At 42.7% G+C, this 26,248-nt stretch overlaps 1 long non-coding RNA gene across 1 annotated transcript in view; it reads left to right on the top strand.

The window, feature by feature from the left end:
- The first annotated feature begins 719 nt into the window (after positions 1–719).
- Positions 720–26,248, top strand: part of LOC145879500 (uncharacterized) — a 30,601-nt gene continuing 5,072 nt past the window's right edge. The window contains exon 1 of the long non-coding RNA XR_014392293.1: positions 720–1,032. This is a non-coding gene — a long non-coding RNA (uncharacterized LOC145879500). The remainder of the gene's footprint in view (positions 1,033–26,248) is intronic.

Genomic DNA, 26,248 nt, shown 5'->3' with positions numbered 1-26,248 from the left:
ATTGCCTGTTTTACACATTTTATTTTATTTTTGCAAAAGGAGTAGTGTGTAGTTCCAGTAGTTAGCTACACCAGTACATGCCAAAAAAGTAATGAACTACTGAAAACACTACCTAGATTGGGATTTAGTTAAACTACCACCAAGCTACTGCTAAATTAAATGTAATTATTAGTTGAACTACATGTAGTTGTCATGACGTTGGCCTGTGGGTAAGGTTTATGACCCCCCCCCCCCCCCCATAAATACCTTTCTCTCTTCCCCTCTCTGAATCTACTGAAGGACGTGAATAGCCTGTGTTAAATATAGAGAGTCTGGGAACATCAAACAAATGGGGAAAAGGAACCATATTTTGTTAATAAAACCAGTTGGAAATATGCTTGATAACGTAATGAGTATGGATTTCATTTCAGTTGTCATCTGAGACATTATGATTGATGACAGGACGACATAAACTGTACCTGGGAAAGTATCCACCCTCTAGTTATCAGAGTCACATGGAATTGTTATGCAATTGAAATGTTTGATATTGAAAATGTTTGTTAGGAGATGAAATGTAATTTTAGCTTCCAAACGAGAGAATTGGGTTTTCATAAGGAAAGTGCCCTGCTCGATCAGTGGCCCAACCCTATGAGAGACAGGGGTTATAAACGATGAAACACCTCCCTCCCCCTCTCCACTATATAATCCTTTGACGAAACACGTGAGTTCCAGTACGGGAGGTCTGCAGCCTCTACGTTAGAAGGACACACATGTCAAGGACAGAACTAAGCCAACCTCGGCGTGAGCTCTGGTATGAACTGGTATGAACTTTGAGCTTATTCACTACAGAAGTGCTACTTCCTAGCCGTTGAGTTAGCAGCGGCCGCTGCTAACGTGGGTTAGGAAAGGACGGACGACGGATCCAGTCTAACAACCAGACGAAGATACCACCACGTATCCAATGGACCACCATTGACATTCTTCCGAAAACAGGGAGATCTGTTGGCCAACCCGGCCAGCATCTACGACCAATCTACCGAAGCGCAGCTCAGAGTAAATATTTATTGCATTTTCCTTTTCCAAATGGGCGGTAATTTAGAATGCATAAGATAATGTATTTACGATAGCATAGCTGCTGTTTCTGTGTTCCTAAATCTTCCCGCTCTTTCATTCAAGCCCAACCCCCTTTCCTTTGTGTAACTAGCTTTCATACAGGTTCCGTCCACCAGGACGTTTTCTGTATGACATCATATGTATTCGGTGTATTTGTAATTCTGTGTGATTAGTTAGGTATTTAGTAAATAAATAATTAAACCCAATTTTGTATTGCTGATTCAACTTGTTAGCCAGGGTTCGTGAAGATAGCCAAGAATTTACAACTTTCATTATGAGACTGAAAATAAGACAAGGGTTAATATTGACTGCTATCGAGGTAAAATATTACAAAGTATTTTAAGAGTTTATTCGGAAGATAACAGCTCTATAAACGTTCTTCCGTGGTGCCCCGACTTTCTAGTTAATTACATTTACATGATTAGCTTAATCAGGTAATATTAATTACAGAGAAATCATTTTATAAGTTAGCATGTCATATCACTTAATCCGGCATAGCCAAAGACACGACATAGTTCACTACTATCCAACACTGGATGAGAGTAACATGTTATGAGAGTAACATGGATGAGAGTAACATGCCCCTAAAGCCCCTGAAAACTGCACACTGAAGAGGAAACAAAACATCCTCTTGCAAATCACACACAGGTCACTTTGCTCTTTTACCTCAGTTGTATCTTCTCTTATGACAAGCAATTATTTCACCCCATACACTTCACTGAAACACTATTTACGTAACCATCCTAAAAGGGATGAGCAAGAACACAACTGCACATTCCACAATGAGGCACCTTTAAAAAAAACTGACAGTAATTCGCCCATACATCTTCACAAACAGCTAATTCAACCAGAAAGTAACCCTATATTCAAGCCCTAAAAACGGGTAAGTGATTCACAGACAAGGACCATTGTGGTTGGAGTGAGTTAGTGTGAGGTAGCCAAACAGAAGAGAGGGATTTTGGAGGGAGTCTGAGAGAGTCTCCGAGGTTAATTGCTACAGTACAGACAGTAATTTGCTCTTTGTATTGGTAGTTATCTCTCCTCACAGTTGGTGTGTTTTGCCGAGTGGCCCGCCATTAATCAAACCTTTCTCCGGCAGGAAGTTTGGCCGATCAATCACGCTCGCTCTCCCCCTCCAGCTACAACTCCTGTCCCACCAATAGATAAACCCCCCTAATTTAACATAGCAACACCCAACCTTGAATATAATTTCAGAGTTTGCCGAGGCGTTTTTGAGAAATGTCTCTGGGTAATTGTTGTAGGAAATGTTTTGACCTGCCATTCAGGGAGGATAGCTTAGCACCTAACAGTTTCCTCTTGACTAGAATTACAATACTTCACAATAGACAATACATTAATCGTCCTGCTGTGACTGTGTACTTTTGTCAATTTCTTACTTCAAGCTCCTTGGATGAAAACAATATTGACAAAAACAAGACCCAAACTAAACCAGAGGTCAATCTTTGCCTAAATGCAAAGCTGTTCTACCACTCACTGCCAAATGTATATTACAACCTGCCTCACCCAGTCTTTCCCATGGGCTGATGTTTTCAGTTTATTGTGAATGTGATATGATACTTAAACATAGTTCAGTTACAGTTCAAAACTCTGAAGTTCTTCGTTCTTCAATGGTCTGGCTAACTTGCTTCCCATCAAACCCACCGATCGTAATGCTTAATCTCTCCTTGTCACTCTAGTATGTGTCCTGTTCTTGTGTATTCGTCCACTGTTTAACCCTGTCTTTTAGCCCATAAAGCTAGGGGTGATTGGGCAGCTTGCGTCAGCCCGTGGAGAACCCTCTAACTCCCCCTCTCAGACCCGGCTACCACTGAGGAATTCTCATCGGGTTTATGAGCTTCAGCCTTGCATCGTAAATAACCCAATCTAGCGAACACAATGCAAATGGGGCCTCCTGGGTCCGACTGCCCTCTGCACCAACACACAGTCAAATGAAAGAGCAACAGTAAAGGAACACAGAATTGAAACGTATTTGTGGAAGGCTAGTAGTCAGGCTTTAATGAGCTCTGTTACAGAAAGAGTAGAGCAGAGAACAGAGAGAAAGAGGAGTTAGTGCCAAGCGGCTGGCTGGCTGGCTGGCTGACTGGCTGACTGGCTGGCTGTGCCTATGGGTTGTAAAGAAAAAGGAAGCAAATTTTTGCGAGCAGAAACATGAGGCTCAAGCTGAGTAAAACAATGATTCAAGGTTGCCGTGATAAACGAGCATGTCTGTTCTGATAGCAGAAGGTCATGTGCATCAGCCCCCAGTGTGCTTCTGCCATCTAGCACGCAGTCAGGGTGCTCGGTTGGCACTCCCAGACACCAGAACAGAAAGCTGTTTTTAACTACGGCAAAAGGATCCCACAGAGCCTCAGTGTATACAACACCCACCCAAGAAACACGACTTCTTAGTCTTTCAGAACCAATCAACTCAAAAATAGGCTCCATTGAAAACGTGACAATGTTAATAGAGATCACTGCTTGTACTTACGTCTGGAAAAAAGTTGAGCTGTATGCCACAAATTCATTGAAGAGTTGTGATTCGGCACAGTAAGTATTGTAGCAAACATGTTATCAACGGGACATCATGGCTCACCCACAACTGTCTACTACTGTATTTGTATGAAGTTCACAATAGAAAGGTGTTCCCTGTTCTTATCCATGTCATGGTTGTATTCATTAGCCACCAAATGGAAGAAAACAGACTGAAACCTGCCTGGACTTATGGCTTGCTGTAGAATTATTTTTCATCACGACCCGGTGCTTCTGTGTGTCAGCCCAGTGTAGTGACTTAGGGTCCCCCCTATAGGATTTAATCACAGTGAGTGAATGAAAGAGCAAACCGCCACTCGATTCACATGTCAGAACCAGCCAGGGTCATTCACTCTCTCCCTCTCACTCTCTCCCTCTCTCTTTTCCTCTCACCCTCTCCCTCCACCTCTTTTCCCCAAAGACAAGCTCCACTGTTTTGACAAGAGCTTCACCACTTCCAGCTTTCCTTACACAAACAGGTCAGGACAAAAATCAATAATGTGCCTCGATAGGCTCTTATCTCTGTCCAAAGGGGGCCTTATCAACGCCGCTTAAATGGTGTTTTATGAAAATTCCTTGAACCCAAGTTCCCCCATATGGAATTCAAAGAGGAAAAAATACATTCTTTCAAGATATAAAATGCACCAACGCCTATAAAATAAGCTTCACTTATCTGTTGCCTGTGTGCATATGTACACTGGTGCTGAACTACATTTGGAAAATACCACCAATCTAAAAAAAAAATGTGCTTGTTCTTGAGTTTTTCTGATGAATGCACCGAGGGTACGATTAAATAAATATGGCTTGTATTTATTCTGAGTGCAGTCATTTTAGGGAGATTTAAACCTGGGCGAGGCGTGGCATTTTGAGAGCTTCTCTTTACTTGCAATATCGCCATGACTGTAAGTGTCCTTGCTGGAATGTCTGTTTTATGGTTCTGATTCTTCTAGGTCTCAAAGCATCTTCCTGTAAGGGTTTGTCTAACCCATCTATTCCACCATAAGTGTGTCACTGAAATTAATTGAGCATTTGGCCTCCCTTGATAAAAAAAAACCATATACAATAATAGCCAATCAGCGTTGAGCTAAACTGAGTGAGCTCAACTGTGAATGGTCCTGGTGCACCAAAATAAAAACATGTCAAGTGAAACAAGTTTGGATTTGGCTTCCAACCAATACAAACGACATTAACAGAAAACAAACTTGAATTGTTGCATCTTGTTGTGTTGTTGTCCTCTGGTGGCTAGCTAGCTAGCTAGCTAAAATGGGCCCTTTCCTAAATTATCCATGGACGGAGATAGGGATTTGGACTTGTGGTTCGACTTAATTCTCCATACTAGCCAATGATTATAACGGTGATTCTGAACCAACCATAAATTCATACATGGTGCCTCTGACTTGAGAGGATGGAAGTTCAATATGTAGCTAGATGTAGAACGCTAATGTTAACTAGCTGACTAATCGTTGCCCATGAAAGGAAGTTAGGTTAGCGAGCAAGACTTTTAGCCAGGTAGCCTAGGACCACAAAAACTAAAAGCATGTACTGTATGACAGGCTCATAGACCGTTTGGCAATATGAAATAGAGTATGGCATTGGCGTTTCTCTACAAGTAGTTTGAGTCAACATGTTTTTTCCACACACACACACACACACACACACACACACACACACACACACACACACACACACACACACACACACACACACACACACACACACACACACACACACACCCCCCCCCCCCCCCGAAATCCTTACCATGGACAGCCGCATGACATTTAGCTGACGTTGATTGGACTAAATAGTTTTTGTTATCGTTAAGAAACATTAACTTGCTGTAGGTCATGTTTGTTACATGTGATATGTTTTGTGGACTCCACTGGACAGATGTTGCTCTCCGGTTTTGTGATGAAACAAATATGTGGTTGAATATATTCTTATTGTCTCGGCCTTAGGCCTATATGTCATGGTGGCAGGGCATATAAACTAACTAACAGGTTATAGAGCAAACAATGCAATTATCACAACACACAAGTTGTAATACAACATTTTTTCTGATTCGGCTTCCACAGTGATTCTACTCATGCACCGCTACTGTACAGCAAATAGTATGTTATTAATTGTGATGATAGTATTCATACAGCATATAGTATGTTTAATAGTGGTGATAGTATTTATACAGCATATAGTATGTATAGTGGTAATACTATTTGATATTTACAGCATAACTCATCTTGATTGAATCAGATTCAATAAGAAAATTCAATATTCGATTACATAGGAAAGCATATAATTACATTGGGTAGAAATGATTATCGATTATTGATTATACACTCTGGGCTCCAGAGTGGCGCAGCGGTCTAAGGCACTGCATCTCAGTGCTAGAGGTGTCACTACAGACCCTGGTTTGTTTCCAGGCTGTATCACAACCGGCTGTGATTGTGTGTCCCATAAGGCGGCGCACAATTGTCCCAGCGTTGTCCGTGTTAGGGTTTGGCCGGCGTAGGCCGTCATTCTAAATAAGAATTTGTTCTTAACTGAGTTTCCTAGTTAAATAAAGGTAAAATAAATAAATAAAAATACCAGATTTGTTTTGGGGCCACAGCTTCAAGATGAGTATCGGTCTCCCTCTGCTGTCAGACTGAAGATCAGCAGGAGACAATCATAAATTGAGATGGACTGTACTACTTACTTGTTGTTAAATAAATTAGATATATTCTTTGTACAATACACTTTTTTGTAAATTGTACATTAAAACGTGAAAGTCACCACTCACCACTCACACACACACACACACACAACCAAGAGGCTGGAAGCAGCAGGTTCAGCCACAGAGCAGCGCCCCTGGAGCAGGTTAGAGGTTAAGTGCCTTGCAAAAGGGCCAAATGACAGGTAAAAAGTTGAGCTGTTTGATGATAACTGACTGGAAAGTGTGATATCTTGTTGTCCTTTCCAGGTGGACATAAACAAACACTATAGTGCTATGCAAGATGGTGTTCTATATAGTAAACAGCAGCCGTACTCAACAGGCAGACCAAGATGGTGTTCTACTATATAGTGAACAGTAGCCATACTCAACAGGCAGACCAAGATGGTGTTCTACTATATAGTAAACAGCAGCCGTACTCAACAGGCAGACCAAGATGGTGTTCTACTATATAGTAAACAGCAGCCGTACTCAACAGGCAGACCAAGATGGTGTTCTACTATATAGTGAACAGTAGCCGTACTCAACAGGCAGACCAAGATGGTGTTCTACTATATAGTGAACAGTAGCCATACTCAACAGGCGGACCGGGGTCCCAATCCAGACACTGAAAAGGGTCAATACATTTGCATCTTTGCTCAAAATGCATGTAATGGCAGACAATTCCAGAAATGCATGGCTATAACATATAGTCTATATATATAGTCCACACACATATAGTCCACGCTTCAAGATTGCTTCGATCACATGGACTGGGATATGTTCCGCATTGCTGCGAACAACAACATTGACGAATACGTTGACTCGGTGAGCGAGTTCATTAACAAGTGCATCGGTGATGTCGTACCAACAGCATCTATTAAAACATTCCCCAACCAGAAACCGTGGATTGATGGCAGCATTCGCGCAAAACTGAACGTGCAAACCACTGCTTTTAATCAGGGCAAAGTGACCGGAAACATGACCGAATATAAACAGTGTAGCTATTCCCTCCGCAAGGTAATCAAACAAGTTCAGCGTCAGTACAGAGACAAAGTGGAGTCGCAATTCAACGGCTCAGACACGAGAGGTATGTGGCAGGGTCGACAGTCAATCACGGACTACAAAAGAAAAATCAGCACCGTCGCGGATCACGATGCCTTGCTCCCAGACAGACTAAACCATTTTTTGGCTCGCTTTGAGGACAATACAGTGCCACTAACACGGCCCGCTACCAAAACCTGCGGGCTCTCCTTCACTGCAGCCAACGTGAGTAAAACATTTAAATGTGTTAACCCTCGCAAGGCTGCAGGCCCAGACGGCATCCCCGGCCGCGTCCTCAGAGCATGCGCAGACCAGCTGGCTGGTGTGTTTACAGACATATTCAATCAATCCTTATCCCAGTCTGCTGTCCCACATGCTTCAAGAGGGCCACCATTGTTCCTGTTCACAACAAAGCTAAGGTAACTGAGCTAAATGACTACCGCCCTGTAGCACTCACTTCCGTCATCATGAAGTGCTTTGAGAAACGAGTCAAGGACCATATCACCTCCACCCAACCTGACACCCTAGACCCACTCCAATTTGCGTACCGACCCAATAGGTCCACAGACGACGCAATCGCCATCACACTGCACACTGCCCTAACCCATCTGGACAAGAGGAATACCTATGTAAGAATGCTGTTCATCGATTACAGCTCAGCATTTAACACCATAGAACCCTCCAAACTCGTCATTAAGCTCGAGACCCTGGGTCTCGACCCCGCCCTGTGCAACTGGGTCCTGGACTTCCTGACGGGCCGCCCCCAGGTGGTGAGGGTAGGTAACAACATCTCCAACCCGCTGATCCTCAACACTGGGTCCCCACAAGGGTGCGTTCTCAGCCCTCTTCTGTACTCCCTGTTCACTCATGACTGCGTGGCCATGCACGCATCCAACTCAATCATCAAGTTTGCAGACGACACTACAGTGGTAGGCTTGATTACCAACAACGACGAGACGGCCTACAGGGAGGAGCTGAGGACCCTCGGAGTGTGGTGTCAGGAAAATAACCTCGCACTCAATGTCAACAAAACAAAATAGATGATCGTGGACTTCAGGAAACAGCAGAGGGAGCAGCCCCCTATCTATAGTAGTGGAGAGGGTGGAGAGTTTTAAGTTCCTCAGCATACACATCACAGACAAACTGAAATGGTCCAACCACACAGACAGCGTGGTGAAGAAGGCCTCTTTGTCACCAAAAACACTCACAAACTTTTACAGATGCACAATCGAGAGCATCCTGTCGGGCTGTATCACCGCCTGGTACGGCAGCTGCTCCGCCCATAACCGGAAGGCTCTCCAGAGGGTAGTGAGGTCTGCACAACGCATCACCGGGGGCAAACTACCTGCCCTCCAGGACACCTACACCACCCGATGTCACAGGAAGGCCAAAAAGATCATCAAGGACAGCAACCACCCGAGACACTGCCTGTTCACCCCGCTAACATCCAGAAGGCGAGGTCAGTACAGGTGCATCAAAGCTGGAACCGAGAGACTGAAAAACAGCTTCTATCTCAAGGCCATCAGACTGTTAAACAGCCATCACTAACATTGAGTGGCTGCTGCCAACATACTGACTCAACTCAAGCCACTTTAATAATGGGAAATTGATGTAATCAATTTATCACTTGCCTCTTTATATTATTTATATTAGATAATGTTTACATAACCTACATTATTCATCTCATATGTATATACTGTACTCTATACCATCTACTGCATCTTGCCATCCTGATGTAATGTATCACTAGCCACCTTAAACAATGCTGCTTTATATGTTTTCATACCCTACAATACTCATCTCATATGTATATACTGTACTCCATACCATCTATTACATCTTGCCTATGCCGTTCGGCCATCACTCACTTATATATTTGTATGTACATATTCGTATTCATTCCTTTACACTTGTGTGTACAAGGTAGTTGTTGTAGAATTGGTAGATTACTTGTTAGATATTACTGCATGGTCGGAACTAGAAGCACAAGCATTTCGCTACACTTGCATTAACACCTGCTAACCATGTGTATGTGACAAATACATTTGATCTGATTTGATTTGATATAGGGTGGCCAAAGTGGATCCTAATTTGGCACATGACATAGTTACATAGCCGTCTTAAACTTATTAACTTAATGAAAACTTTGGCAGTGATATAATTGAAATTGTTAATTTTAGCATAAATGTTAAATTTCATAAAAAACAAGTTTTCCCTTGTCAAGAGGTTAGATAAATAAAAATTACTAGTTGTTACGCCTACTCCTGCTCCTTCCCTCCGGCGCTCGACGCCGCCGGTCTACTAACCACCGGTCCTGGCAACCCACATTGTGCACACCTGGCGACCATCATTGCGCACACCTGGCTACCATCAATGCACGCACCAGCCCCCCATTGTTATGCACACCTGGACTTCACTTAGTACGTGTCTCATGTTTTGTATTTTCTTTATGTTTATTATTATTATTAGCTCACCTTCTGCTTCCTGACTCCCTGCGAATACGTTACAATAGTAAGTGCTCGACAATATATCATGTTTGTAGTACTTTTGTAGTAATTTAAATGCATTTTATTGCTTTTGGTATGTTTCAAGTACAATAAAAATACATTTTGACAAAAATATAGTGTTGCTCCGGCAGCTCTCTTTGGACCACCCATGGGAGGAAAGTATCATCCAGCTCATGTCTTATGTTGTACACTACCACTTTTGCAGTTTTAATGAGACTAACATAAGTGCATGTGCTAAGACAGTCAACATTTCATTGCAAAACGAATATGCCAATTTATATACACTGCTCAAAAAAATAAAGGGAACACTTAAACAACACAATGTAACTCCAAGTCAATCACACTTCTGTGAAATCAAATTGTCCACTTAGGAAGCATCACTGATTGACAATACATTTCACATGCTGTTGTGCAAATGGAATAGACAACAGGTGGAAATTATAGGCAATTAGCAAGACACCCCCAATAAAGGAGTGGTTCTGCAGGTGGGGACCACAGACCACTTCTCAGTTCCTATGCTTCCTGGCTGATGTTTTGGTCACTTTTGAATGCTGGCGGTGCTTTCACTCTAGTGGTAGCATGAGACGGAGTCTACAACCCACACAAGTGGCTCAGGTAGTGCAGCTCATCCAGGATGGCACATCAATGCGAGCTGTGGCAAGAAGGTTTGCTGTGTCTGTCAGCGTAGTGTCCAGAGCATGGAGATGCTACCAGGAGACAGGCCAGTACATCAGGAGACGTGGAGGAGGCCGTAGGAGGGCAACAACCCAGCAGCAGGACCGCTACCTCCGCCTTTGTGCAAGGAGGAGCAGGTGGAGCACTGCCAGAGCCCTGCAAAATGACCTCCAGCAGGCCACAAATGTGCATGTGTCTGCTCAAACGGTCAGAAACAGACTCCATGAGGGTGGTATGAGGGCCCGACGTCCACAGGTGGGGGTTGTGTTTACAGCCCAACACCGTGCAGGACGTTTGGCATTTGCCAGAGAACACCAAGATTGGCAAATTCGCCACTGGCGCCCTGTGCTCTTCACAGATGAAAGCAGGTTCACACTGAGCACGTGACAGACGTGAGTCTGGAGACGCCGTGGAGAACGTTCTGCTGCCTGCAATATCCTCCAGCATGACCGGTTTGGCGGTGGGTCAGTCATGGTGTGGGGTGGCATTTCTTTGGGGGGCCGCACAGCCCTCCATGTGCTCGCCTGAGGTAGCCTGACTGCCATTAGGTACCGAGATGAGATCCTCAGACCCCTTGTGAGACCATATGCTGGTGCGGTTGGCCCTGGGTTCCTCCTAATGCAAGACAATGCTAGACCTCATGTGGCTGGAGTGTGTCAGCAGTTCCTGCAAGAGGAAGGCATTGATGCTATGGACTGGCCCGCCCGTTCCCCAGACCTGAATCCAATTGAGCACATCTGGGACATCATGTCTCGCTCCATCCACCAACGCCACGTTGCACCACAGACTGTCCAGGAGTTGGCGGATGCTTTAGTCCAGGTCTGGGAGGAGATCCCTCAGGAGACCATCCGCCACCTCATCAGGAGCATGCCCAGGCGTTGTAGGGAGGTTATACAGGCACGTGGAGGCCACACACACTACTGAGCCTCATTTTGACTTGTTTTAAGGACATTACATCAAAGTTGGATCAGCCTGTAGTGTGGTTTTCCACTTTAATTTTGAGTGTGACTCCAAATCCAGACCTCCATGGGTTGATAAATTGGATTTCCATTGATTATTTTTGTGTGATTTTGTTGTCAGCACATTCAACTATGTAAAGAAAAAAGTAGCTTGTTGAGAGAATGCCAAGAGTGTGCGAACCTGTCATCAAGGCAAAGGGTGGCTACTTTGAAGAATCTCAAATATAAAATTAGTTTAACACTTTTTTAGTTACTACATGATTCCATGTTTTATTTCACAGTTTTGATGTCTTCGCTATTATCCTACAATGTAGAAAATAGTAAAGATAAAGAAAAACCCTTGAATGAGTAGGTGTGTCAAGTTTTGACTGGTACTGTATATTTAAACTTTTTTCCTTATGGGTGACTCAGACTTTCAACTTACTGCTGTTGAGAGTTGTAATAGTAGAATGCTTAAACTGCCATTTCGAAATTTGGTAGTCAATGGAAGTTCTCCTCTTAGTGAGCGAGGACATCTATAACCCGTCAGAAATGTCTAGTTGATCAACTAGCCCATGTTACCTAGGTAGGAGCCAGGTTAGGTGCCCAGTGGCCTCGACCTGTCCATCACTCAAATTCCACTCACATGTATTACTCTAGGACCTGTATCTGTCTAAAACATACAAAACACTTTGGCCCCATCTTGTGGTTTGAGCAGTACTCTACAAATGTAACCTGGGCAACATGTAGGTATACTGTTGCTGTGTTTATTAGGTTCAGGATGGATTGATATGTAGGATTCTTGATACATTTGTAAGGTAAAAGAAATACTTGAAACCCTAACCCATAACTCTATGGTTACATCTATTTGGATAGGCCCTATAGATCAGGGGTGTCAAACTCATTCCACTGAGGGCCCAGCGTCTGCGGGTTTTTGTTTTTTCCTTTCAATTAAGAACTATACAACCAGGTGAGGCGAGTTCGTTACTAATTAGTGACCTAGTTCATCAATCAAGTACAAGTGTGGATCTAAAATCTCAAACAACTCGGCCCTCCAAGGAATGAGTTTGACACATACTATAGACGACCTGCAGATACTAAACAATCAACAAACTATCAACTGCAACAGCTTGCTGGTATAAGGGTTAGGGAAAAGGGTAGGTTAAGGGTTATCTATTAATATCTGTCCAGTAACCCCTTTAACCCCAGTAGTTCAGCATATACCCAGTTCATACAACAGTCCAAGCAAAATAAATGAATAAATACAAATTAGGTACATTTACTTTAAATGAGATGAAGTATTCAAATCCAGTGATAGCCAATGAGACATCACCATTTTGTTGATAGGGTCAGATACAGTTAGCAAAACCTATGATTCCTCTTTCGTAGAGGTGCAGTACAGCACTACTACTGTACAATAGGTTAGTGTAACAACAAAAAACACTATCATGGTATTTTGTATATGTACAGTATTAGAAACAACACACTCAAATAATTATTTATTATTTTGATCAAGTCAACAGTTCCTCCAATGTCAGTGCAGTTTAGAGATTGGACTTTGACTCTTTACCCATAATGCCTCTAGAAATACCCTGCTTTGTAAATTATAGCCTTAACCAATCCCACTTTCCCCTCTAATGTTTTGGCTAGAACATGACCACACAGAGCTTGGACTACGTCAAATCTTTCAGCATTCAGTTTCGCTTACTCTGTTAACAAAGACTTGGAGCTCCTTTGAAAGAAAACACTATTAGCACAGGCAACTGAGAGGGTCTCCTCTTGCCCATGCACTGTAAGCATTCCACTTTGAAAAAGATAATATTTGCTCCTTGAAAAAGTGAGGTAATGCGTGGCAGCAGAGTTGATCCGCGAACGATTGCAGTGAAACTTTAACGCCATACATCACCGGGTTCATTTATCACAGTGCTTTCTAAAGTGATCTATCAACACGACACGCTGTTTGGCACCCTCCTGTTATTTCAGCTGATTACTAAATCAAGACTCAATTCAATGGCCAAATCTCTCCTTCTGCTGTGTTGACGACTGACTCTTCTGTAAACCATTGAGGCTGTTAGTGGTTTGTCAAGACTCAAGACCAGTTAAGTCATGATGTGTCACAGTGACCCAACAGATATATCCTTTCTGATGCTCCATTAATATTAACAATGCCCCAATTTTCATCAGAATATCAAAATTTCATCAAAATATCATCAGTCATCACAGTTTTTCTTAAGGGGCTGACTTTGACATAGTTGAAACATTACCATACACAAATCATCCAGTACATAACATAGCACTGATTGGTGTAATTTAAGGGGCACTAGGGAGTCAAACAACAACAAACTGGATTACCCTGCGACACTTTTTGGAAAACAGGGGGCTGCAAAAATGTAACCACTTTCAAATTCATATACAGAGCTATGGATGCAAGCATTGACCATCCATGAGATCAAAATGAGTCAAAACATGTATTTAACAAACCCACATTGCCCCTTTAAAAAAACATATATGTTGTGGGAATTGTTTACTCACCAACTTTACGAAAGATGGCAACTGGTTGGATATTATATGTTACTGTTCAGGTTATTTGCAGACTTCCTCAGTCTACGGTTGCGATAAGAAGCTAGCATTTTCATGTTGACTTAAAGAAGCTATGCTACTGAGCATAGGAAGAACGATAAGCTCTCCATACCTGTGCATTTCCACTACCTGGTCACCTGTGCGCCAATGTACAGTACATGTGATAAGTGACCCATGACCCAACAGATAGTGCACTCTAGTGTACAAATGAAGTGGAATATACAAAGACAGACAAGCTACAGACTACACAACCGCCACATAACCAGGCCAAAATGGCTCTTACACATCACAACCACCACATAACCAGCCCAAAATGGCTCCTACACATCAACAAGACCAAAATGGCTCATATGTAATACAACCACTACACTACCAGGCCAAAATGGCTCCTACAAAACACAACCTCTACACAACCAGGCCAAAATGGCTCCTACACAACACAACCACTACACAACCAGGCCAAAATGGCTCCTACACAACACAACCTCTACACAACCAGGCCAAAATGGCTTCTACACAACACAACCTCTACACAACCAGGCCAAAATGGCTCCTACACAACACAACCACTACACAACCAGGCCAAAATGGCTTCTACACAACACAACCACTACACAACCAGGCCAAAATGGCTTCTACACAACACAACCACCACACAACCAGGCCAAAATGGCTCCTACACAACACAACCTCTACACAACCAGGCCAAAATGGCTCCTACACAACACAACCACCACATAACCAGGCCAAAATGGCTTCTACACAACACAAACACTACACAACCAGGCCAAAATGGCTCCTACACAACACAACCACTACACAACCAGGCCAAAATGGCTTCTACACAACACAACCTCTACACAACCAGGCCAAAATGGCTCCTACACAACACAACCACCACATAACTAGGCCAAAATGGCTTCTACACAACACAACCACTACACAACCAGGCCAAAATGGCTCCTACACAACACAACCACTACACAACCAGGCCAAAATGGCTTCTACACAACACAACCACCACATAACCAGGCCAAAATGGCTTCTAGACAACACAACCACCACACAACCAGGCCAAAATGGCTTCTACACAACACAACCACTACACAACCAGGCCAAAATGGCTTCTACACAACACAACCACCACATAACCAGGCCAAAATGGCTTCTAGACAACACAACCACCACACAACCAGGCCAAAATGGCTTCTACACAACACAACCACCACATAACCAGGCCAAAATGGCTTCTACACAACACAACCACTACACAACCAGGCCAAAATGGCTTCTACACAACACAACCTCTACACAACCAGGCCAAAATGGCTTCTACACAACACAACCACTACACAACCAGGCCAAAATGGCTTCTACACAACACAACCACCACACAACCAGGCCAAAATGGCTCCTACACAACACCACCACTACACAACCAGGCCAAAATGGCTCCTACACAACACAAGCACCACATAACCAGGCCAAAATGGCTTCTACACAACACAAACACTACACAACCAGGCCAAAATGGCTCCTACACAACACAACCACTACACAACCAGGCCAAAATGGATTCTACACAACACAACCTCTACACAACCAGGCCAAAATGGCTCCTACATAACACAACCAGGCCAAAATGGCTTCTACACAACACAACCATCACACAACAGGCCAAAATGGCTCCTACACAACACAACCACCACATAACCATACCAAAATGGCTCCTACACAACACAACCACCACATAACCAGGCCAAAATGGCTCCTACACATCCCAACCACCACACAACAAGGCCAAAATAGCTCCAACACAACAAAAACGCTACACAACCAGGCCAAAATGGCTCCTACACGACACAACCATGCCAAAATGGCTCCGACACAACACAACCACTACATAACCAGGCCAAAATGGCTCCTATACAACACAACCATCACACAACCAGGCCAAAAGGGCTCCTACACAACACAATCACTACACAACAAGGCCAAAATGGCTCCTACACAACACAACCAGGCCAAAATGGCTTCTACACAACCGCCACAAAACCATGCCAAAATGGCTCCTACACAACACAACCACCATATAACCAGGCCAAAATGGCTCCTAAAGAAATGTCTCCATCAATTTACAGTTAATTCATTCTCAGCTTACTGCATTCTCCTAGCCATGGAGGATTTCGCCATTTTGCATTTATTAACAAAAAATCACACATTTACTTGTATGACAGTATGTAGATCTTTCAAGGAACTATCTTTAGATTATACATCAGAGAATCCTGGATAGAATAGAACATTATTGTTCATCGAAAAGGAAATGTGTTTATTTTCTGTCAACACATACAAAAGCAGCAGAGGTTTAGCAACAGAGCAGAGTGCCTTCAGCAGGTTAAGGGTTAAGTGCCTTACTAAAAGGTACAACACTTCTGATGCCAGCAACCCTCTGGTTGCCTGCTCACACCCACTAGATTTTCCCTATCAGCCCTGGGATTTGAATTGGCAACCTTCAGGTAACTGACTGCCTCTCCAACCTCAAGGCTACTGCCACCCCTAATCCTGCAGCGATGACACTTGTTCCCGTAAATGTCTGCTAAAGAGCAATATTTGGAAACCACCATGATCTCTGGGACATGAACCAAATACTCATATCATATTCCATCCGAGCGCTACAGACAAAGGATTAAGCCACTTAGCATCTCCACTCTAAGCATTCCTTCTCCTCTGCAGCTCTACAGGCGATGCAGTGTGAAGGGTTACACAAGTTCACCACCAACACAACACTGCTGGATTAGGAGCAATGGAGCTCGCAAAACGACTCCCATATCACCATCTGTTATCGCTCTAGATGTGTTGGTGTGTTGGTGTGCTGGCTCTCTTGCTGCAGTTTAGCGCAGTGTGGAGGGAGCCAGCTGTGTGGTATTTGGTGGGTGGTATTCAAGTGCAATGACTCCGACCACTGTGCAATGACTCTGACCACTATGACGGCATCTCTCAATGCAGCCGTCTCCCCCTTAACCCCTTTCCAGAACGAAGCACTCAGCTGGTTGAGTCCAAATCAGTATCTGCCCTGGGATTTTGGGGGGAGGATTTAACTTTTTCCATGTTGAGAACAATGTAAAATGTTAACACAGCCGTCCCACAGGGAATAGACATCAGTTGAATGTTTAGATTTTCTTTATATTATATTGAATGGGTATGGGTAAAAGTTGGGTAAAACAAAAATTGAAATGCGTGTAGATTGATGACATTGCAAATCTAATAATTTTTCCACATTAATCCACGTTTTTCTTTAAATGAATGACGTGGAAATAGCGTTGATTCAAACAGACTGTGCCCAGTGCGATCTTTGGCTTATCGTTCACTCTCAGGGGAACAACAGATGTGTTCTTTTTGATGAATGTGTTTGCATAAAAACACACAACACAACCACTACACAACCAGCCCAAAATGGCTCCTACACAACACAACCACTACACAACCAGGTCAAAATGGCTCCTACACAACACAACCACCACATAACCAGGCCAAAATGGCTCCTACACAACACAACCACCATATAACCAGGCCAAAATGGCTCTCAATTTGCATATAACCTTCTAATTCCTCTGCCCCATTTCACAATTTGTGCCACTGATAAGTGAGAAACCTATATGCCAACAATAGACCATATTGTGCAAACCTAAAGGTTATAGAAAATATCTATCTATCTATGTGTCTATCTCTACCTAACTACCTACCTACCTACCTACATTAAGGTTATGAAAAATTGCTATTTTAGTGTTTCTCCAGTAGGTTTCCTCAGGGAGAAAGCCGACACTTCTAAAAAGTTTTAGAACACCTACTCATCTAAGGGTTTTTCTTTATTTTTACTATTTGCTAGATTGCAGAATAATAGTGAAAACATCAACACTATGAAATAACACATTTGGAATCATGTAGTAACCAAAAAAGTGTTAAACACATTCTTCAAATAGCCACCCTTTGCCTTGATGACAGCTTTGCACACTCTTGGCATTCTCTCAACCAGCTTCACCTGGAATGCTTTTCCAACAGTCTGGAAGGAGCTCCTACATACCATGAGCACTTGTTGGCTGCTTTTCCTTCAATGTGCAGTCCGACTCACACCAAACCATCTCAATTTGGTTGAGGTCAGGGGATTGTGGCCAGGTCATCTGATGCTGCACTCCATCACTCTCCTTCTTGGTAAAATAGCCCTTACACCGTCTGCAGGTGTGTTAGGTCATTGTCCTGTTGAAAATATGGGAGGATGTATCCTTGCGGAATGCTGTGGTAGCCATGCTGGTTAAGTGTGCCTTGAATTCTAAATAAATCACAGACAGTGTCACCAGCAAAGCAACCCCACACCATAACATCTCTTCCTCCATGCTTTATGGTGGGAAATACAAATGCGGAGATCATTCGTTCACCCACACCGTGTCTCACAAAGACACGGCGGTTGCAACCAAAAATCTCAAATTTGGACTCATCAGACCAAAGGACCAATTTCTACCGGTCTAATGTCCATTGCTCATGTTTCTTGGCCCAAGCAAGTCTCTTCTTATTATTGGTGTCCTTTAGTAGTGGTTTCTTTGCAGCAATTCAACCATGAAGTCCTGATTCACACAGTCTCCTCTGAACAGTTGATGTTGAGATGTGTCTGTTACTCGAACTCTGTGAAGCATTTATTTGGGCTGCAATTTCTGAGGCTGGTAACTCTAATCAACTTATCCTCTGCAGCAGAGGTAACTCTGGGTCTTCCATTCCTGTGGCGGTCCTCATGAGAGTCAGTTCCATCATAGCGCATGATGGTTTTGCGACTGCACTTGAAAAAACATTCAAAGTTCTTGAAATGTTCCGTATTGACTGACATTCATGTCTTAAAGTAATGATGGACTGTCGTTTCTCTTTGTTTATTTGAGCTGTTCTTGCCATAATATGGACTTGGTCTTTTACCAAATAGGGCTGTCTTCTGTATACCCCCCTACCTTGTCACAACACAACTGATTGGCTCAAACACATTAAGGAAAGAAATTCCACAAATGAACTTTTAAGAAGGCACACCTGTTAATTGAAATGCATTCCAGGTGACTACCTCATGAAGCTGGTTGAGAGAATGCCAAGAATGTGCAAAACTGTCATCAAGGCAAAGGGTGTCTTTTTGAAGAATCTCAAATATAAAATATGTTTTGATTTGTTTAACGCTTTTTTGGTTACTACATGATTCCATATGTGTTATTTCCTTGTTTTCATGTCTTCATATTATTCTACAATTTTAAAAATAAAGAAAAACCCTTGAATGAGTAGGTGTTCTAAAACTTTTGACCGGTAGTGTATGTCAAAGATAATAAAACAGAAATACTATAGTAAATACTACAGTAATGTCTGTAAAAACGCCAAAGTAAATAATCCAGTCTAAAAAAAAACATTACAGTAAATACTACAGTATACTACAATCCTTAAAAACACAACATAAATTACTATCATAGTGGCTGTAGTGTTTTTGCGGACTTTAGTCCACAAAAACGCAACAGTGAATACTGTAGTATTTATACCATAGTATACCATAGTATTTTGTCATGTGGGTAAGTCATGATTTAGGAAAACCTCATTAATATGTGTGATAAGGTTGACAGGTTTGGTGACAGTTTCCACACGTTGTTCCGTACTGATACACAGAACGTTTGATACAACCACTCTGATAAATGCTTCGTACATCCGTTTGTTCACCTGAGTGTGGACTAACTAAGCGGCTATTGTGCTCCCATGAGCTTCTGACATTGGGTATAACAAGGAACGATGCCCAAACCAACATGTTTCCCTGGGATCTTCTTTTCTCTTGGTGCTGACAGACAGGGTAAAGGTCAAAGGGCAGTGATTTGTGTCCTAAAAAATACCATCAGGTTTGTGTCATGGCATTGTAGATAACATCCATAATCAACATACAGTACTTTCATTCAAGTCAGCATCAACGCATAACTAAGTGAAAATTCAAACTAAGATGTATTATTTGTGTTTGTTAATATGTATGCCAAGTTCTCTATTGTACAAATTAACTTGTAGTAGATGAGGTAAGGATAATCTGGGCACTTGTTAAATTCTACTTTCTTTTCACATTTTCCAGCAGTTACAGTAAGAGGTGTGGTCCCCCCCCCCCCCCCCCCCCCCCCCAAAAAAAAATGTGCCCCTATAATTCAACTCCTTCAGTTCCTCTTGGATGAATGAATGGGCTAGTTTGAAAAAGGGTGCAGTGAGACATTGAGCATAAATAGCTTATTTAAGTAGGGTATGTTATAGCGGCTGTGGGCTACTTTGTCTATAGAGACAAACACCCTGCAATGATTTAGTGGCTCTACATCATACCTCAGCCAAGATGGAAAACAAGGTGACTTAAAGAGTTCAGCCCTCACTGTCTTTGATCTTACAGAACACATAACGCTCCAACTTCCAGGACAGAGCCCAATTGACAAATTCATAGGTGTGAAAACTGTCTGTTTCTTGAGCCCGATTCACGGCAGATGCCTTCTGAAGTGCTCTTATTCAAATGTATCATTGCCAAGACTTTATCCCAAATCCTATCTTCTGGAAGATGATCCCTGTCTTTGCTGAAACCTGTTCAGCACAGAGCCAGTGATGTTGACATTAAAAACAAGGGGTGAATTTTAACCTTCACCTTGAGCACTGATTTACAGTAATGTCTTATGATTCAACGGTTACTGACTAATCTTTTCAATTCAATGGAATAGTTTTATGAGACAGCGGACCAAGGAAGACATCTTGAATAAACTCACATTAGAGCTTGAATAAATAAATGTATAATAAAAGAATGTCAGTCTTCTGACGTCTACTCCGACATTTATGGGTGAGAAACAGAGAAACTTCACCCTCATTCCCCCTTTCTCCTTTCAGCTTTATTTATTTCCAGCTGACTGTCTCTCTGCACCTGCTTTTAAAGGTCTCCCAGCTTGTGTCTTTATGAACCCGTATAAAAATACACTATGATTTGCTTAATCATCAGACAGCCAATGGAGAAGATCCACTCTTGTGTGTGGTCTTCAGGTCAGTGTCTGAGAGCCCTAGCTTCCCTCAACCCTGGAGAACAGTCATCTCTCTGTGTGGTCTTCAGGTCAGTGTCTGAGAGCCCCAGCCCCAACTCCAGAGAACAGTCATATCCCTGACGGCCACACCTCAGTGCATTTTAAATCACTTTCCTCCACATGGCGCAACAACACATTTCATTCTGGCTGACTCTTGTAGGAGCATTCTCTAGACCCTCCTCACTCGCCAAAGTGTTTGTTTTTTATGTGACTGTTTATGGAGTGTTTTTGCATCCCTTGTGTGTATGTGTGTGTGTGTGTCTGTGCGCGCATGCATGCAAGCATGAGGGTGTATATTACTGCATGTGAGTGAGAGAGTGAGAGAGACTGTTCCCATATCTGTGAGCACATGGTGCTCATTTTGTCTCAATCACTTTTATTAAGGGTTTGTCCAGGCATCTCCATCACAGTTTGGATTAAGACACCTCCCTGCTAGCTGACATTCGAACGAAGTACCAGTTAGGAATTCATGCAGAAATCAGGAACATTCCAGCCTGTCCTTGACTCTGTCTCCATTGGATTTCATTGATCGCGGCTCATAAATTAGCAACGACGTGCATCTGCGGGTGTGGTTTGTATGTCTTTATGACCATAAGTGGGCAGCTCTAATACACATGCCTTGCATGCACCACACATACTGAGAAGATTTGCCAAGCCACGGCAAAAGTCCGTCAGAATCCCTTTGTATGGCCGCAATGGCAAATGCATTGGCACCTTCGCTTGCATGTACAAGCACAAGAAACAGGCAATTGTGGTGTTATGCGGGTCCCATATTCCGAAATACCTCCATTGAATGACAGATTTGTGTTTTAGGATTCGGCAGATATAATATCTGTGTTGGCATTGAGAGGGGGCCAGTTCTTAGAGTGATGCTCCAGAGGTTCAGATGTCTTTAACGAAACATCTGATACCCGTTGTGTTGACAGAGGGGCTAGACTAATTTATCCACTCAAACAATCAGTTCTTGTCACCAGGCCCTTGAAATAGTCATTGAGGTGCTGCTTCATTGACAAAGGTATGTTATCACCTTTTATATAAAATAAAACAGAACTGTTAAAACCTGAAGGTTCTACCACCTTTCAAATCAAAATGTCAAATGTACTCTCTCTTCTTTAATAATAAACTATCCGTGATACATCTGCACCTCTACCGATATGGAAGAGAACATTGCCTTATTCAGTGAGTTGCAGTGTTTCTAACACTGCAGATAGGAATAGAGCTAACCGGATTCCCTATTTTGCAAGATGGGGTAACGTTACTTCAGGTCGCTAACGTTACTTCAGGTCGCTAACGTTACTTCAGGTCGCTAACATTACTTCAGGTCGCTAACATTACTTCAGGTCGCTAACGTTACTTCAGGTTGCTAACATTACTTCAGTTTGCTAATGTTACTTCAGGTTGAGAAGCCAATCTAATATAACAGTTGCCACTACGTCATATTATTATTTTCAGGATTTTCTGATTGACTGATTAACAACTCAATCACATAATCAGCAAGGATGTCATGACATAAATTTTGTTTTTCATATTGAAGCACGCACACATTGCTAGCTAGCCTGCAGTTGTTGCCAGCCTAACAGTCTATAGCTTGCTGAAAGTACCAAAATCCAATTATATATAAATAAAGCCACAATGTTATTGTAAAACTAAGATGGCCAATGAGAATAAGCACAAAACAACATAGTGAGTTTGAAGTTACTTGTCATTAAACATTGCATGTTATCACCATGCCTTGTTTGATAGCAACAATGCTAAGAACAAGCTAAGTACGAGTGGTAGGTAGCCTAGAGGTTAAGAGCGTTGGGACAAATCAAAATAACTTTATTGGTTGCCCACACATATTTAGGAGATGTTATCGCAGGTGTAGCGAAATACTTATGTTTCTAGCTCCAACAGTGCAGTAATACCTAACAATACAAAACAATACACACAAATCCCAAGAAGTTTATGAAAGAAATAAAAAAATATCAGAATGAGCAATGTCAGAGTCTGGAATATATACACTGAGTCTACAAAACTTTAAGAACACCTGCTCTTTTTATGACATAACCTGACCAGGTGAATCCAGGTGAAAGCTATGATTCCTTATTGATGTCACTTGTTAAATCCACTTCAAATCAGTTTAGATGAAGGAGAGGAAACAGGTTAAAGAAGTATTTTTAAGCCATGAGACAATTGAGACATGGATTGTGTGCCGTTGAATTGGCAAGACAAAAAAAATTTAAGTGCTTTTGAACAGGGTATGGTAGCAGGTGCCAGGCACACCGGTTTGTGTCAAGAACCGCAAGGCTGCTAGGTTTTTCAAGCTCAATACTTTCCTGTATCAATCAAGAATGGTCCACCACCCAATGGACATCCAGCCAACTTGACACAACTGTGGGAAGCATTGGAGTCACCATGGGCCAGCATCCCTGTGGAACACTTTCAACACTTTGTAGAGTCCATGCCCCGATGATTTGAGGCTGTTCTGAGGGCAAAAGAAGGGGAGGTGTTCCTAATGTTTGGTATACTCTGTGTATGTACACTTATCGTTCAAAAGTTTGAGGTCACTTAGAAATGTCCTTGTTTTTGAAAGAAAAGCAATTTTTTTGTCCATTGGAAATAACATCAAATTGATCAGAAATACAGTGTATTGTCAATGACTATTATAGCTGGAAACAGCAGATTTTTTATGGACTATCTACATAGACGTACAGAGGCCCAATATCAGCAACCATCACTCCTGTGTTCTAATGGCCCGTTGTGTTAGCTAATCCGAGTTTATCATTTTAAAAGGGTAATTGATCAATGTATATATTCCATAAAAAATCAGCTGTTTCCAGCTACAATAGTCATTTACAACATTAACAATGTCTTCACTGTATTTCTGATAAATTTTATGTTGTTTTAATGGACAAAGAAATGTGCTTTTCTTTCAAAAACAAGGACATTTCTAAGTGACCGCAAACTTTCGAACGGTGCAATTGCCATACCAGGCGGTGATACAGCCCGACAGCATGTTCTCAATGGTGTATCTGTAGAAGTTTGTGAGGGTCTTAGAGGCCAAGCCAAATTTCTTCAGCCTCCTGGTTGAATAGGCACTGTTGCACCTTCTTCCCCACACTGTCTGTGTGGGTGGCGAATTTCAGATTGTCAGTGATGTGTACGCCATGGAACTTTAAGCTTTTCACCTTCTCCACTCCGTCCTCGTCGATGTGGATGTGGGCGTGCCTCCTCTGCTGTATCCTGAAGTCCACGATCAGCTCCTTCGTTTTGTTGACATTAAGGGAGAGGTTATTTTCCTAGTACCACTCCGACAGGGTCTTAGGGCAGTGCTTAGGCAGTGCTCTTAGGTACCGGAACGCATGAGAAAAAAACTGACAAACACAACGTAGCAGCGCAGCAACCTAAGTAAACAGCCAAGTAGCCTACTATCTATGGTGGTTTAATGGACAACACTCTCCAAGTAGCCTGCTACCTATGGTGGTGAAATAGACAGCACTCTCCAAGTAGCCTACTATCTATGGTGGTGAAATGGACAGCACTCTCCTAGTAGCCTACTACCTATGGTGGTGAAATGGACAGCACTCTCCAAATAGCCTACTATCTATGGTGGTGAAATAGACAGCACTCTCCAAATAGCCTACTATCTATGGTGGTGAAATAGACAGCACTCTCCAAATAGCCTACTATCTATGGTGGTGAAATAGACAGCACTCTCCAAATAGCCTACTATCTATGGTGGTGAAATAGACAGCACTCTCCAAGTAGCCTACTATCTATGGTGGTGAAATAGACAGCACTCTCCTAGTAGCCTACTATCTATGGTGGTGAAACGGACAGCACTCTCCTAGTAGCCTACTATCTATGGTGGTGAAACGGACAGCACTCTCCAAGTAGCCTACTATCTATGGTGGTGAAACGGACAGCACTCTCCTAGTAGCCTACTATCTATGGTGGTGAAATGGACAGCACTCTCCAAGTAGCCTACTATCTATGGTGGTGAAATGGACAGCACTCTTCTAGTAGCCTACTATCTATGGTGATGAAACGGACAGCACTGTCCAAGGTTCTGATTAATTCAACACATCATATCCTATAGTATGCCCACATACTCAAATGTGGCTGTGGGGCTTGCACAAGTTTGAATTTCTTATAGCCTAGTTTTCAAGACATCAATGTACAGCAACATTTTTAGAGGTCACTGCAGAACACCTGCCATATGCATATGCACATATACTCAGCTATGGGGCTTACAAGACTCAAATGTCATATAATTTTCAAGGCATCAATGGAATAGCAGTAGAACAAACATATAAAAATATCGGAATATAACTTCAAATAAAATAAATGTCGGCTACAGCAGAACGCATATGAGAATATATAAGGGAAAGGGAGATACCTAATCAGTTGTACAACTGAGTGCAATCAACTGAAATGTGTCTTCCGCATTTAACCCAACCTCTGAATCAGAGAGGTGTGTGGGCTGCCATAATCGACACCCACGTCTTCGGCGCCCGGGGAACAGGCCTCCTGCCTATGTGATGATATGAATCGCATATTTAGATTAACTTCACAGTACAGAACAAGTTTGTAAAGGAAAAATATGTTCCTACCTTAGTTTTCCAAAACCTCCCACAACACAGCCATTTCCTTGTGTGTATTCTCCCCCCTATTTCTTGTTTTGCTCCTGGTGTCTGTGACACATTTGTGTCCATTAGCAGTTCATGATCTCACATAGGGGACTAGGTTGAATTTGTTCAGGGGTGGGCAAACAAGGTTTGGAAAGAGTAGTCCTGATATGGTCTCCACTGGGATTCTCTGCCTCTACCCCTATTACAGGGGCTGAGTCACTGGCTTACTGGTGTTCTTCCATGCCGTCCCTGGGAGGGGTGCGTCACTTGAGTGGGTTGAGTCACTGATGTGGTCTTCCTGTCTAGGTTGGCGCCCCCCCCTTGGGTTGTGCCGTGGCGGAGATCTTTGTCGGCTATACTCGGCCTTGTCTCGGGATGGTGAATTGGTGGTTGTAAATATCCCTCCAGTGGTGTGGGGGCTGTGCTTTGGCAAAGTGGGTGGGGTTATATCCTACCTGTTTGGCCCTGTCCGGGGGTTTCATCG

Source organism: Salmo salar, chromosome 05 (assembly GCF_965601325.2).
Source record: "Salmo salar chromosome 05, fSalSal1, whole genome shotgun sequence".
Classification (NCBI taxonomy): domain Eukaryota; kingdom Metazoa; phylum Chordata; class Actinopteri; order Salmoniformes; family Salmonidae; genus Salmo; species Salmo salar.
This window is presented reverse-complemented; position numbering and strand designations above follow the sequence as displayed.